This window comes from Opisthocomus hoazin, chromosome 3, assembly GCF_030867145.1.
Source record: "Opisthocomus hoazin isolate bOpiHoa1 chromosome 3, bOpiHoa1.hap1, whole genome shotgun sequence".
Lineage (NCBI taxonomy): Eukaryota > Metazoa > Chordata > Aves > Opisthocomiformes > Opisthocomidae > Opisthocomus > Opisthocomus hoazin.
In genome coordinates this window covers 45,145,410-45,159,272 of record NC_134416.1, presented here as the reverse complement: position 1 = coordinate 45,159,272, position 13,863 = coordinate 45,145,410, and the positions used below count along the sequence as shown (strand labels likewise).

General features: G+C 42.0%; 1 pseudogene; it reads right to left on the bottom strand.

The window, feature by feature from the left end:
- Positions 1 to 1,730: 1,730 nt before the first annotated feature.
- LOC104332301 (epidermal retinol dehydrogenase 2-like) lies at positions 1,731 to 12,171 on the bottom strand (annotated as a pseudogene).
- Positions 12,172 to 13,863: the final 1,692 nt, after the last annotated feature.

The following is a 13,863-nucleotide window of genomic DNA, read 5'->3' as shown; positions in this document are numbered from 1 at the left end:
TCTTGTAAGTATGGGGTTAGTTAAGTGGAACAAAAATATGGTGACGAATGCAGGCCGTAGATGACCAGTCAAGGTTCCTTTTAATTCCTTACAGGGGAGTTCTATAAACTGTGCTTTGTAGATTCCCTATTCTGGTCTGCAATTTATTTATTTATTTTTAAATTAAGCAAATTATGACTGTTTTATGTTAGCATTTTCTGAAAATTTGCATGAGGACTGATTTTTATCAATTAAGAACCAGCATGTACTTTTCCATGACTAATCTTTGAACTTCTGCTCTTGGGGAGTTTTTTCCTTTAGGACCTGTAGGTTGTAATTTCATTTAGAGACAGTTGAAGGAGATAGGAGTGATTCCTCTCCAGATATAAGAAGAGATTTTGCCCAAGATCCAGCCCGTATTTGTCCAAGAATACATGAGGTATTCCTCCTGTCTGTATTTCTTTTACCATGATTTACAGCAGAGTTATGCTTCACACTAACAAACAGACTACTTCATTGAAGTTTCGATCTCTGAATTCAGTACAGCCCATGCAAAGTTGTTGCTTGATCACTTAACATAATACCTATGTAATTTCAAACTTTAATGACTTTTCAAAAACTACTCAGAAAACTGCCAAAGAAGCATTTCTTGTATAGATTCCTAGCAACACTCTTAAGTCAACAGTTTTCTGAGTAATTTTACTAAGGTCACTGAAACTAAAGAAAACTGTGCAGACCAGTTTGCAGGTCCAGATTCAGCTGCTGACTTCAGGGACCTAACACCTTGAACATACTTATCTGGCCTCAGCAGTGTGCTTCAAAGCCACAGAGGTACCTGCAGAGTCAGAGAAAGGAGTCAGATGCCTGTGGGCTTCACCAGTGTTCAGTATGCAGCTGCCTGCAGCAGATGCTCACTGCAGAGCCCGTGTAGGAACTGTGACTCTACTGGTGTAGGAATGTTTCACAAAATTTATAGAGGCAATTAATTACTGCATAAGTAATTTCTATAACGCATTTTTTCTTGTCTGCTTTATCTGGTTGCGGGGCTTCATCATCTTTCCTTTCTGAGTAGGCACGTGATTTTTTGCCGCCACCACAATTTTACAAATGCTCTTTCTAAGCCCCAGCCTTTGATAAATATCCGATATCAGTCTCCAGCCATGGATTAAAACCAAGGCACACGGTGTGTTTAGAGAAGTGTGCTGGGACTAGTGAGGAGCATGGTAAGAGGCACAGCACAGCAAACACCTCATCAGCGCTCCTTGCAGTTCGCTCCAGGTCACAGGCTCCCCGCACAGCTCGCCAGCCAGAGCACATCACCCCACATCGCCCTTCTTCTTATCGGCTTTGTGTGAACTGCAGTGCTATTTTGGCCCTGAAAGGGAAATATGTTAAATACTTTGGGTTTTTTTCCTTTCTGCATGAACAGTAGTGCATTTTTCCTATGCTTTGAGATTTTGCTCAGAAATTGAGGATTCAGAGTATGAAATGAAGTCAAACATCCCTGCCTAGGGACTGACTTTCACTAAGAGTGCAGATAAAAGCAGCATACTGTCATGAAACGAGAGAGCGAGCTGTGCCTATAAATCAGCAGTTAAAAGACAGTTATGAAGAATTAAATTGCATACTGACGAAAGTGAAATGTCATACAAGAAGCAAATTTTCTGTCAAAGAATAAACATGGTTCAAAATTAATTTTTACTGAAAGTTTTCAATTAGATGGCACTTGAGGTCTTCAGAATATTTTGGTTTCAATCCTTTTCCTTCCGACCGAAGGCTTTATCCAAGCTTTCGGCGATCTTAAGGCAAGATTCAAAGAGTGGTACCATTTTTCTAGGAACGAGACTGATGGGACAAACACTGAGTTAGCCTTATGTTCTTTCAGAAAAGTGTGCTCTATTAATAAAGAAATAATAAATTTGTTACATGTGCTCCATACTTCTAACGTCTGGCAATAACATGTTTGGCAGTCCCCCGTTATAAATGGGGGAAATGAATGCCAAACCAAGCCATTCTGTGAAAGCCCAGCCAGCAGTGGAGGCAGTTACTGGGAGCAGACAGTTCTAGTCCAGGCATTGCTCCCAATGTACCATCCCGGGAAAATTTTTGAAATTTTTATACCGAACTACAGCTGAAGACATGCATTTGAGACAGAATTGGCCAGAGGAATGCTATTCACCTAGATCATTAAAATTTAAAACCACTGCTTCTTCATAATTGGGTACATATAACTGGATTAACTGCAGGAATACTAACTGAAGGACTGTTTTTATTAAACTTTCCTGCAGATTTTGTGGGCACATGGCAAAGGAAAGAAGGCAGTGCTAGGAGACGAGTCACATTCTTACAATTTGAAAGAAAGAAAGCGTAAAGTTTGAGGCATGATTAGTGTTGTGGGTTTGTGTGGCAAGGTTTTGGTAGCGGGGGGGGGGGGGGTGTAGGGGTGGCTGCTGTGAGAAGCTTCCCCCATATGTCTGATAGAGCCAATGCCAGCCAGCTCTAAGATGGACCCGCCCCTGCCCAAGGTCAAGCCGTCCAGCGATGGGGGTAGCACCTCTGGGATAACGTAGTTAAGAAAGGGAAGAAAATGCAGTGAAACGGCAGTCGAGAGAGGGGAGTGAGACGATGTGAAAGAAACAACTCTGCAGACACCAAGGTCAGTGAAGAAGTGGGGGGGAGGAGGTGCTCAAAATGTCGGAGCAGAGAGTCTTCACTTACAACTCATGATGAAGACCGTGGTAAGGCAGGTTGTTCCTCTGCAGTCCATGGAGGTCCACGGTGGAGCAGATATCCACCTGTAGCCCATGGAAGGGACCCCACGCTGGAGCAGGCGGATGCCTGAAGGAGGCTGTGACCCCGTGGGGAGCCCGCGCTGGAGCAGGCTCCTGCCAGGATCTGCAACCTGTGGAGAGAGGAGCCCATGCCGGACCAGGTTTGCTGCAGGGCTTGTGACCCCGTGTGGGACCCACACTGGAGCAGCCTGTTCCTGAAGGACTGCACCCCGTGGAAGGGACCCACGCTGGGGCAGTTAATGAAGAGCTGCAGCCCATGGGAAGGACTCATGTTGGAGAACTTTGAAGAGAACTGTCTCCCGTGAGAAGAACCTTCATGCTGGAGCAGGGGAAGAGTGTGAGGAGTCCTCCGCCGAGGAGGAAGGAGTGGCAGAGACAACGTGTGATGAACTGACCGTAACCCCCATTCCCTGTCCTGCTGCGCAGCTTGGGGGGGAGAAACGGGAGTGAAGCTGAGCCTGGGAAGAAGGGAGAGGTGGGGGGAAGGTGTTTTAAGATCTGGATTTATTTCTCACCATCCTACTCTGATTTGATTGGTGATGAATTAAACTTCCTTTGCTCCCCAAGTTCAGTCTGCTTGTCCGTGACGGCAATTGGTGAGTGATCTCTCCCTGTCCTTGTCTCGACCCTTGAGCCTCTCATTGTATTTCCTCTCCCCTGTCCAGCTGAGGAGGGGGAGTGACAGAGCGGTGGTGGGCACCTGGCATTTATCCAGGCCAAACCAAAACAATTAGATAAAACTTTTCCTTTTGAATTGCAGCCACGATCTTGCTGGCTACATACTCTGCATCATAAACAGGAATTAAAAGGTGGTTTCTAGTGAAACAAGAAACAAAGCATGATGAAATCATAAAACTTTACTTTTGAGATGTAGTCTGACACAGGAATCATTTAATGCAATAATTTTCCCCCTTCCTGTCACACAGTCTTGAAAAGGAGTCTCCAGTCCTATTTGTTGCATCATCAAAACAAATTGAAAACACTTTGGTGATATGACTAATGTGTAACTTTTGTGCAAGCCCTGCTCATACCCTAAAGAATTTAATGCCCACAGTGACTGCAGCATTGAAAACTTCCCAGGTAATCCATAGTATCTGCTGTTCTACGCATAAGAGTTCCACCCTCCGTGCACCTCCTCCTTTTCTACTGTACATGTTGGGGTTGACAGCTAAACAGACCAGGACCAGGTCTGTTTCCAGCCAGGAGAAATGCTGTGCTCTGCATAATGTAATGCTACTACAGGTGAACGGTGGAAGCGGGAACAGAGCACTGAAGAAACAAGACCCCTGGTACTGCACTACTGCAATGGCTGATCTGGCGCCTGCAGCCTCCCCACCCTACAACCATACAGCCACCCACCAGGTGCTACCACCACAGCTACTCTCACTCAGGGAAGCAGAGTACCTGCTAATACAGATCGCGGGGCAGTTAATAATGACAGGTCACGAATATCCTGGCAGCTGTAACAGTAACCACAGTGCCAGAATTACTTGGGGCAGAGACCCTCAACAGTGCCCATTCTACTGACAAGTAAGGTTGCCTCTAGATGTTGCTGTGCATCCTTAACCATTCCTTGACTGCAAGGTTATTATGCAGTCCCTGATGCACGTCAGTTATTAATTGTATGCAAAGCTTTGATTTCTTATGTCAAGAGACATAGTTGAATGAGCCAATAGGGCAAAAATGCTGAATTGAAAAACAAATCAACCTTATAACAGCTAGAGATTGAATATGGCATACTAGTGAGTAGTAATTATTTTTTACATATGATATAGTACATAATGTAAGTTTTACTTACTGGGTTTGAAAACCTTTAGCTAATTCAGTATTAATAAAATAAGGTCAAATGACTGCTGTTTTAGTGCCTTGTTTTGCTGTATGATACAGTTCTGAATCTAAGGCTTCCATCATTCCATTGATTGCATACTCACTTCCTGCATAATCTGAAAACTGAAGAAGGAAGTAATATCCAAAATATGTCAGAGCACCACAGTAAGTGTTATATACAGAATTTAATGTTTTGTAACATTTAAGCCCTCATATTACGTAGTTATACAATTAGAAGTCTTGTAGTCAGTATTTTAAGGACGCTGTGCATGTTGGTGATGCTAACTCTGAAGGTTAATTTCTCTTCCCATGACTGATGCACAGCTGTCCAAGGATGAGATCAATCCTTTCCAGAGGACTTTTTTTCAGTGCACTATGGAGACATATAGGAAGATGAGATTATTCAATATTTTACGTACATTTCCAGATACTCATGTACAAGCCAGGCATTCTTTCAGTTCAGAATGTCTTCACCCTTTAATATCACTGGTTACATTTCTGTAAGAACTATTTCTAGTGGTAAAATCTAAATACCCTACTTACAAATGCTGCTTCAACCTATTGCTGCTTCTTCTGATTTGCCCTGCAACCACAATACCATTTTGTTTGCCTAGGAAGGCTGAATTTTGTCTGAGTTTTATTGTTTGATGAACATATGGAACTCCATCCACAACCAAAATTTGCTCTCACAAGGTCCTGTGCAACCTGATCTAAGTTGGGCCTGGTTTTATTCACAGTATAGACCAAATGATCTCCAGAGATTCCTTCCAACCTAAATTATTCTGCAATTTTGCAACTGCAAGAACCTTATTTTAATATAGGAATTTACATGTGGTTTCCTAAGGCTTTTTCAAATGTGTGTGGAAATAGTTGTTAGATACAAAAAAATCCAGTTTTGTTAAAAGAGTAACTTCAAAAACTGGCATCAGAGACAGTTTGTTGTTCTTCAGGGATTCAGCCATAGTGCATGATGGAACCATACAACCTAAAAATACATAGCTAAGGTGTAAAAAGTTATAATGCACGGATGGGCTGGTCCACTCTCATAAGCCTTACGGTAAATGATGAAAGCTGGACATGACCAGTACTGCATCGGACCCAGCAATACCAGGTGGCAAAGAAACACTACAGTAACACCATCAATCAGCAGAAGAAACACAAAATACTTATTACACTGAAGTTCACATTCTCTTAGGGCGACCTAAGATACGATCAGGATGTCAGCAAGGCTTGAGGAGAGACTGGGCAGCAGACCCAGGATGATGAAATAGTCAGGACTGTAGCAGACAGCTCTCCTGAGGAAAATAGATGAGAATATGGAGTTGTTCAATAGCTTAAAACACAGTTCACTCAAATGGATTTTAATGAAAATTCTGCCAAAATGCCTTCTGGACCTGAAAACCATTTTCCAACGAAATGTATATTTCCAGGTATAATCCACGCACGTCTCAGGACTCTGAACATGCATCTGCAGAAAACCTGGCATGAGAAAGTATTGGACAACTTGTATCAGGTCTCCCTCCCACTGCACGCGTACGAGCTGGATCGTCCTCCCTCTGTGGAGATAAGGCAGGCTGCACTCCGACAGTAAAATCAGCAGTGAGCTCCCTGTGCCATTCAGGCAACATACCCCCATCTTCCTCTTCAGTACATCACCACCTTTCGTATCTGCAGGCTCTTCCCGAGTGTTCAATATGTCAGTAGAAACTGCTTAAGCCAAGCATTTATGAGACCTCCAAGAAAAGTTATGGGTATGTAGATCTAATTCAAAAATAGCACATGAGGATACTAACCTGGCATTCTGTGGCCTCCCAACAATCCCGCTGCACTGGCTGTGCTAACCACGTGTCCACGGTTGCAGGTGATGATGGCTGGAAGAAAGGCCTTGCAAGTCCAAGAGACTTTTATATAAATAAACGACAATATAACTAGACATGCCAAAAAATGTTGCATTCCAAATTAAGCTTTACAACCCAATATTCTTTCTGGGGCTTCAATATACAAGAGGCTCAACTGACCTCCTATGGCTGTAAGAATTTATAAATGAGAGAGAGCATTTTCTTGAATGACTGCTCTCTCTCTCTCTGAAGATCTATCAGCATTAAAACTGTGTTATTAAAAGCAGCAAAGTTTTTACTTTCTCTGTCCTCTGACTATTGCCAAAGATTTGGTACACAAGAGGGAGCTAGAAGTCAACACATCAAGTGGAGCTCAGCTGCCTATGGGCTCTAACTGTTACGAACCGAACTGCCCGACAGCTCCTGGCCCCACACCACCACTGTGGGTGATGCTAACTGTAGAAGGTGGATGCTAGCGTTTTATCGGGGGAAAGAGAAGAAAAAATACAAGAGCAGCAACGAATTTTTTTCAATAGCTGAGATGAGCTGCAATGTCTATTCGACTCTAGATTTGTGTGCCTAGTACATGCTTTTTTGGTTGAGGGCCCATGGTCACTGTCCTCCTGCCCTAAGTCCCTTCAGACCTGCTAGGAAGAACATCTCCCTCTGCCTCAGGTATTTGCAAGAATGATGCTCTGTGGACTGGGAAACGATTAGAGGACTTGAGAAATGCCATTTAGAGAGAGATTTGCAATAATGCTACATTTTTCCCTGATGCAGGCTGCTCACTCAGGCATGTACACAACAAATGCAAGAGCGGGCAAGAGTAATGCTCCCTCACAACAAAACCTCCTAAAGGTCAACTGAGATCCTAAATAACAGCGAATTCCTTCAGAGATACGAAAAAAGCAAAGGTAATACACACTATCTAGATTAGTTTTTTATGTACATTAAGCAGATGGTTACTAGGAATCAAAGGATGACCTGAAGACTGACCCCAACATAGGCAACGTGGTTGTGCCTCCCCAAATGGTACAAGTCTGTTAGACAAAGCCTTCTGATGCCAGCAAACGTCAGGAGTAGGAAAGTCACGTGCCATCATGTCAGCACTAACCTCAGCCACAGCTGTTACAGACAGAGCATGTTTCACAATACGATTGCACAAACTTCTGATTTACCAGAGTGCCCGGGCAGGTTTGCGTTAACATTACCAAGACGTAGTGGAAAGACTGTCAGTTTGGTGGGTCTCCAATTATAGGATGATTAAAAAAATGTATCTTCCCCCATTCAAGGCCCTTCTGATCCCTTTTCCAAACTGGGTTCTCCAGGTAGGGGCCACCAGGAGATTTTCGCACTAAAATACTTTTCGGTCACTCAGGAAAGAAAAAGATACATTAACCAAACCTGAGAGAGGAAGTAGACTCCTAAGGTCTTTTCAAAATCTGCATCTGAAATGTCACAGAACTTCTCCCCAAGCAGTATGCCAGCATTATAGATTAGAATAGTCACATCCCGAACTTCTTTTCCAATCTGAATAAAAAAAGGATAAACAGAAAGCTTTAGAAGGTGTCCTTGCCTCTTGTGCTTCATTTATGAAAATGTTTAGCGACATTTGCAATTATTTATATCTCTACTGGAAATGTAAGTATGTAAGAACTGTTGTACTGCATCAGATCAAAGGTCCATCTAACCCCATAGTCCTTGTCTCATGATGGAAGGCAGTGAAAAAAGGACGAGAACTCTAAGGTCTTCTCCACTGTACTCCTCGGATGTTCACACTCTGTAGCTTAGGATGTCCCTGAGACAGATAAGGTATTTATATCTCTGTATTTGATATATCCCAATGAAGTTTTTTTCCCCCAAGAATTTTTCTAATTGCTTCCTGAACTCCGGAATACTTCTGGTTTCTGCAGGAACCTGAAGTAATGAGTTACAAAGCTTTGGCGTGCACCACAAGTGTGCTTTAATTGCCACCTGAACATTTCTTGCTCCCTATTTCTGGTATTGTGAGAATTTGTTTTCCTCAATCAAGCCTGTTCAACTCCTTTTCCAGATCATTTCTACTGAACAGGAAAGAATTCAGTGCAGATCCCTGGGGATTAGAAGTCTTCTGAGTACAGAAGCATGTACCATGAAATAGATAGATAACAGCACTTGGAGAGAAGGTCAAAATCTCCATTAATTCCATCTGAGTTTGTTATAAAAAGATTTTATTCCATGATTTGGATTTATGTCATAGCAGATGGCCAAGATTTACTTACAGTATTAAGAATCAGGCTCACTGCAGAGATTTCTGTGCTAAAAGCAAATGGTTATTTGATGTCTCAAAAGTTGCAGAATGACCACAGAAACATAAAAATCCCAGATATGCTGCTGCCTGGCAATTTGGAAATAGATACTTGGATCTGATGCCCCAACACTTGCCCTTGCTTTGGCTCTCTTGGGGAACCTTAGTGTTCAGTGAAGCCTCGCTTGATACTCCTCCAGCTGTGTCAGGCTTTCTCCTTGTCACAGACCAGTGTGGCTCAGATGCTTCCACCTTTCCATCTGCACAAATGAATGCACGTCTATACACCCGACGCTTCCTTTGTGGGATATATCTGTTCTTTCCCCCCACTCGTACCTTTTAACTGCTGTGTCAGTCCGTATGATGGTCCTCTTTTTCTTCACATGACAACAGAGCTTTGCCAACAGTTGCATTTTATTTAATCCAGCTTCATTTGACCTGTTTAATCACTGTCCCAAAAAATGTGGGAAGCCTGACATCCATTTACAAAAAGTCAAGCTGATTATTTTTCATCATGTATTTCTTTAGGTGTCTATCAATTCTTCTCTTTGTTATAATTTCTACTAATTTTCTGTCAGATAGGTTCGTTGCTTCTTTGTGTCCTCTCAAGTGCTCTTTAAAACTGGCACATATGCTACTCTTCGTTTCTTGGACACCTGTTACAACAAAATACCCCCCACGCATTTCTGTCTCATTTCATATCTGATTATATCTGATTTCCTTCAGAATTCTTAGGTGGACCCTGCCTGATCAATATCACTTCACCCATTTATTCCAAAATCTCTTCTTTGTGGACTTTGATGATCTGATTTTCTTCCTAGAAAGAAAGCTTCCACTATGGGAAAACACCTAGGTTTTTCTGCAGTGAATATCCCAAGGCAAAGCAATTAATTTAATTTCCCTGCTATTTCTTTGTCGTCTTTGTCCAAGCTCAAGACTTTTCATATTACCAATCAAAAAAGTTGCAGGTATTTCCAAGAGTAGAGGAGACCCCTGGCTCTAAAAGAAGTTGGGCTCCTACATGACTGTTCAATTCACGCAAACACCTACAAAGATGTTGGTAGAGTTAGCAGTAATTTAACACCTGGACACCAATTCCTGAATTTGAAACAGCTCTTTGGGTTTCTGCTTGTAGGTCAGGCTGTGCACTCCAGAATACTCTTTGCTGACCTGGGCACAGCAAACTTGGCAGGCTGGAGCCCCGTGGCTGATTTGGTGAATGTGTTTGGAGAGCAAGAGTTCATTGAGTGCACAAAACAAAAGTTTTGAAACTCTGCTAAACTAAGAACAAATACATAATTTCAAAACATTCAGCATCAATAGGGAAGTCTAACAGAGAAATTACTTACAACAGCTTGAACTAATCATTTTGGTGCACATCTTTGCAAGAACCAGATAGCATTTATAGCAATAGGGATTTAACACCATTTTAAAATGTTATTTTTTAAAGACATTTGGTCTTGGTAAATTCTAAAGTGAGCTTTTTTCTTGTGAAAAGAGGATCCTAGAAGAATTCCCATTTGATTTATGTATCATTGCGAAGAAATATCAAGTGTTACTTTTGAAGTATGGACCACAAGTTGCTGAGACTGATTTTTTATCTTGCTGGGAAGTGATAACAGACATTAAGATTGTTAAAATTACTGGGATTCTTACTCCAAAATTGCAGGAGTCATAATCACTGTCTTACACGGTGAGGATCACATAATCTGTAGTGCTAAGTAACTGGCAAAGATCGACCTCCTTGAACATTGTGTGTTGGGTCAGTACAGAACACTCAACAACTTGCTCGTCTCTGCAGACATGCTATTATAATGTGATATATCCTTTCCTACACTGTCCAAGTAATACTATGATACCACTTGTGGTTCTTAACATCTACAACCAATGACCCAAAATTGAATATATATTTTGTGCCCTGTTAGTTGTCTGTGCCCCAAATGCTGCTAACAAGTACAGGTAAAATAATACCTTGTTAACTGCAAGCATCAGAATTGCAGCTCCAGGTACTTACAGATATGGAATCCAACTTACCTTTAGAAGTACTTTTCATTGGGAACATTTCTTGAGGAAAAATACTTATTTCAAACTTTCATAGCCGTGTTCAGAAAGAATTAGTCTGTTTTGGTTAAAATTAAAAGCAACAGCCACAAAACAAAGACCCCCCCCCCCCCGAGAACTCATTAAAAATTAATGTTATATTTCAAGGCTATTCCAAAACAATCTATCAACATTAATGTGTCATGAAATATTTTAGATAATTTCTCTGATGTATGCCTTTGGACACAAAATGTCAAAGATGTGACTTGAAAGTCACGTATATGAGTACATATACTGAGAATTTAACAGAAGAAGAATTTATTCTTGAATAAAATGGCAGAACGGCTAACTGCATTATAAGTGAGGTTGTACTGGGAAATATTTTCAGGCAGTACGTAGTTGAAGAACAAGTAAAAATTAATAATGTTAATTTAATGTCCAATTTCTGGACTCTGACAATAATAATAAAAGAGTAATTTTTTACAAAGCATAGGTCAGCACAGCAGAAGAGTGTCATTCAAAATGGAGTCCTTCTCTAGCTCACTATCCGGCTGGATTGACCAAAAAATAAGATGAATCTGAACCATCAATTTGACTGGAGACCAGGCATGTCCTGATGATATTTCTGAAACCATTACACCTCACATCACCCAGTAGAACTCCAGTTTTCTAAAGAAATTGTCCGGACAAAGAAAAGGAATGCCCCCCCCCCCCGCAGTTTCCACTGTTTTTTTTTTTCCTTGGTATCTTAAAGAAATGTTAGAGCCTAAACAAGCTAATACATGGAGCTAACCTCTGCTGTATGTTTTACCTTTCTCTTAATCTGAAAGAAGTTACCATCTTGCAAAGAAGACTGGAAATCGATAAATCTCTACAGAATAGTTTAAACCCAGTTACTTTATTGCAAACATAATTTAAGTTCCATCGAGAAGCTACTTGTCAAAAAGAGAAAGTCATTGCCCTACATGCTTCCCTTCAGTGAAGAGTAGTTTATTAAAAATTTCAGTAGCATATACTATTAAAAAGAAGTAAAAATCGGAAGAAAGAAGCCAAATCAGGAACCAGAAGCTCTATCTTACTTTGTCTGCCTGTTCATAGACCCCCTCCCTACGACTGTGACTGCAGTCACAGTGGTAGGCAAACACTTGTTTAGCTCCTCTTTTTTTTTCCTAATCTGCTTGTTTCTTTGTCATCATGGATGTCCCAAAGAACCAAGGTTGCTCCCAAAGGAGTAAAATTTAAGGTAATCTACCTTCCAGTCCCATTTGCAGAGCCAGTAATAAGCACTATTTCCCCAGCAAAAGGTTTTCTTTCATGGAGGAAATACAAATAAGATGAAATTTCCCCCCCCCCAAATAAATAATTTCAGGAACTGTAGTATGTTCAGGATGCTTCTGAAGTTGAACATGATTTTTCAGGCACAAACACTGCTCTTTCATTACACAAGCCCCGAAATACAGTATGTTACTGGTCCTTCAAAACTCTCAGATATTGACTGAAAAATAGATGGACTTTCAAACAGTTGTTTCTTTCACATTGCTCTTTCGTGCAGGTACAAACCACGTTATTACAGACTTGTTTTGTGGAAGCTGCCAGCTTCTTACTAGTCGGATTAAAGCAAATATCTTCTGCTAGATGCTACATGCCTGCTGTTTCATTCCAGGGTCCTCGGCTTCCATCTAGGTTTCTTAAAAGTTTTAGTAACACGTGGTTTATACACGCATGTTGTGGCAATGGCTTTACAGCAAGGTGATATCAGCTGAACAAAAAAGTACTGAAAACAGTGGCGGGACGCCAGCCTTGGAAGTGAAGGTGCCCTCCTTGGCAGCGAATGTGACCTCCTGTTTCAGCAAGCAGGCAGTGTCCACGCTGCGTATACTTTCCAAAGCCGTATGGCCGAAACCACACAAAGTATTTTCATTTGTGAGCAAATTACCAGAAAAGTGCAGAAAAGCACGGCCCTGTGAGTTATGAACCTTCATTCTTATCCCGCATTTAGCCCACACTATCTCCTTCACAGTACTCTGGACAGGAAAGGCAAGGCTTGGGAGAAGGAGCACCGGTGCCGCTGGAGCCAGCCTGCTGCCACCCGAACCGGGAGGGCGGCGTTGCCGGTGGGCAACTCACTTGGGACGTGGGGAATGACCCGGCCGAGGACCAGGGAAGCAAGCGCTCGTTCTTTCCTCTGCTGCTCTGTTATTATGAGTATGAAGTTACACACCTCTCACTTTATGTCAGAAGTTACTGTTCCACAGCTTGCCCTCTTGCTGGAATGGGAATAAAAAGGGAGATGCTGATCACAGAACTGTGTCATAGAATCACAGAAAGGTTTGGGTTGGAAGGGACCTTAAAGATAATCCAGTTCCAACCCCCCTGCCGTGGGCAGGGACACCTTCCACTAGGCCAGGTTGCTCAAAGCCCCATTCAACCTGGCCTTGAACACTGCTAGGGAGGGGGCAGCCACAGCTTCTCTGGGCAGCCTGTTCCAGTGCCTCACCACCCTCATAGTAAAGAATTTATTTCTTATATCTAATGTAAATCTACCCTCTTTCAGTTTAAAGCCATTACCCTTTGTCCTGTCACTACACGTCCTTGTAAGAAGTCCCTCGCCAGCTCTCTTGTAGGGCCCCTCCGGGTACTGGAAGGCTGCCAGATCATAAATGTTTCCCTATAAAACAGTGAAACCACCTGATTATCATTGTTTCGCTTCTTTAAAATGACAGTTGTGGTTCCTCAGTTTCCCACACAGACATTATCTGGCTTTAAAACCACAGTCCCACACAAGTGGAGTGTCAGTATTTTCTTCCCAAGAGTGAATGGAAAGCGATGTTCCTATATAGGTCTGTAAAACTGTGCTTTTCTCAGCTTGTCTCGATCACCATGACATCTTCCACACACTGTTTATGTAAAAAGCCAAATGAAGAGAGCACCGCTTCTTTGCTGTACTTTGCATTTTGAATAAGTGATACTAAATGGCTTGTCATGTTTATCGGCAAGTTGTAGAAGAATTTGAATACAGTCACAGGGCGCTCTGGCCCACACATCTATGTTGTAAACACAATTCAGATTACAGTTTATGGAGAATCATGAGGCATTTTTC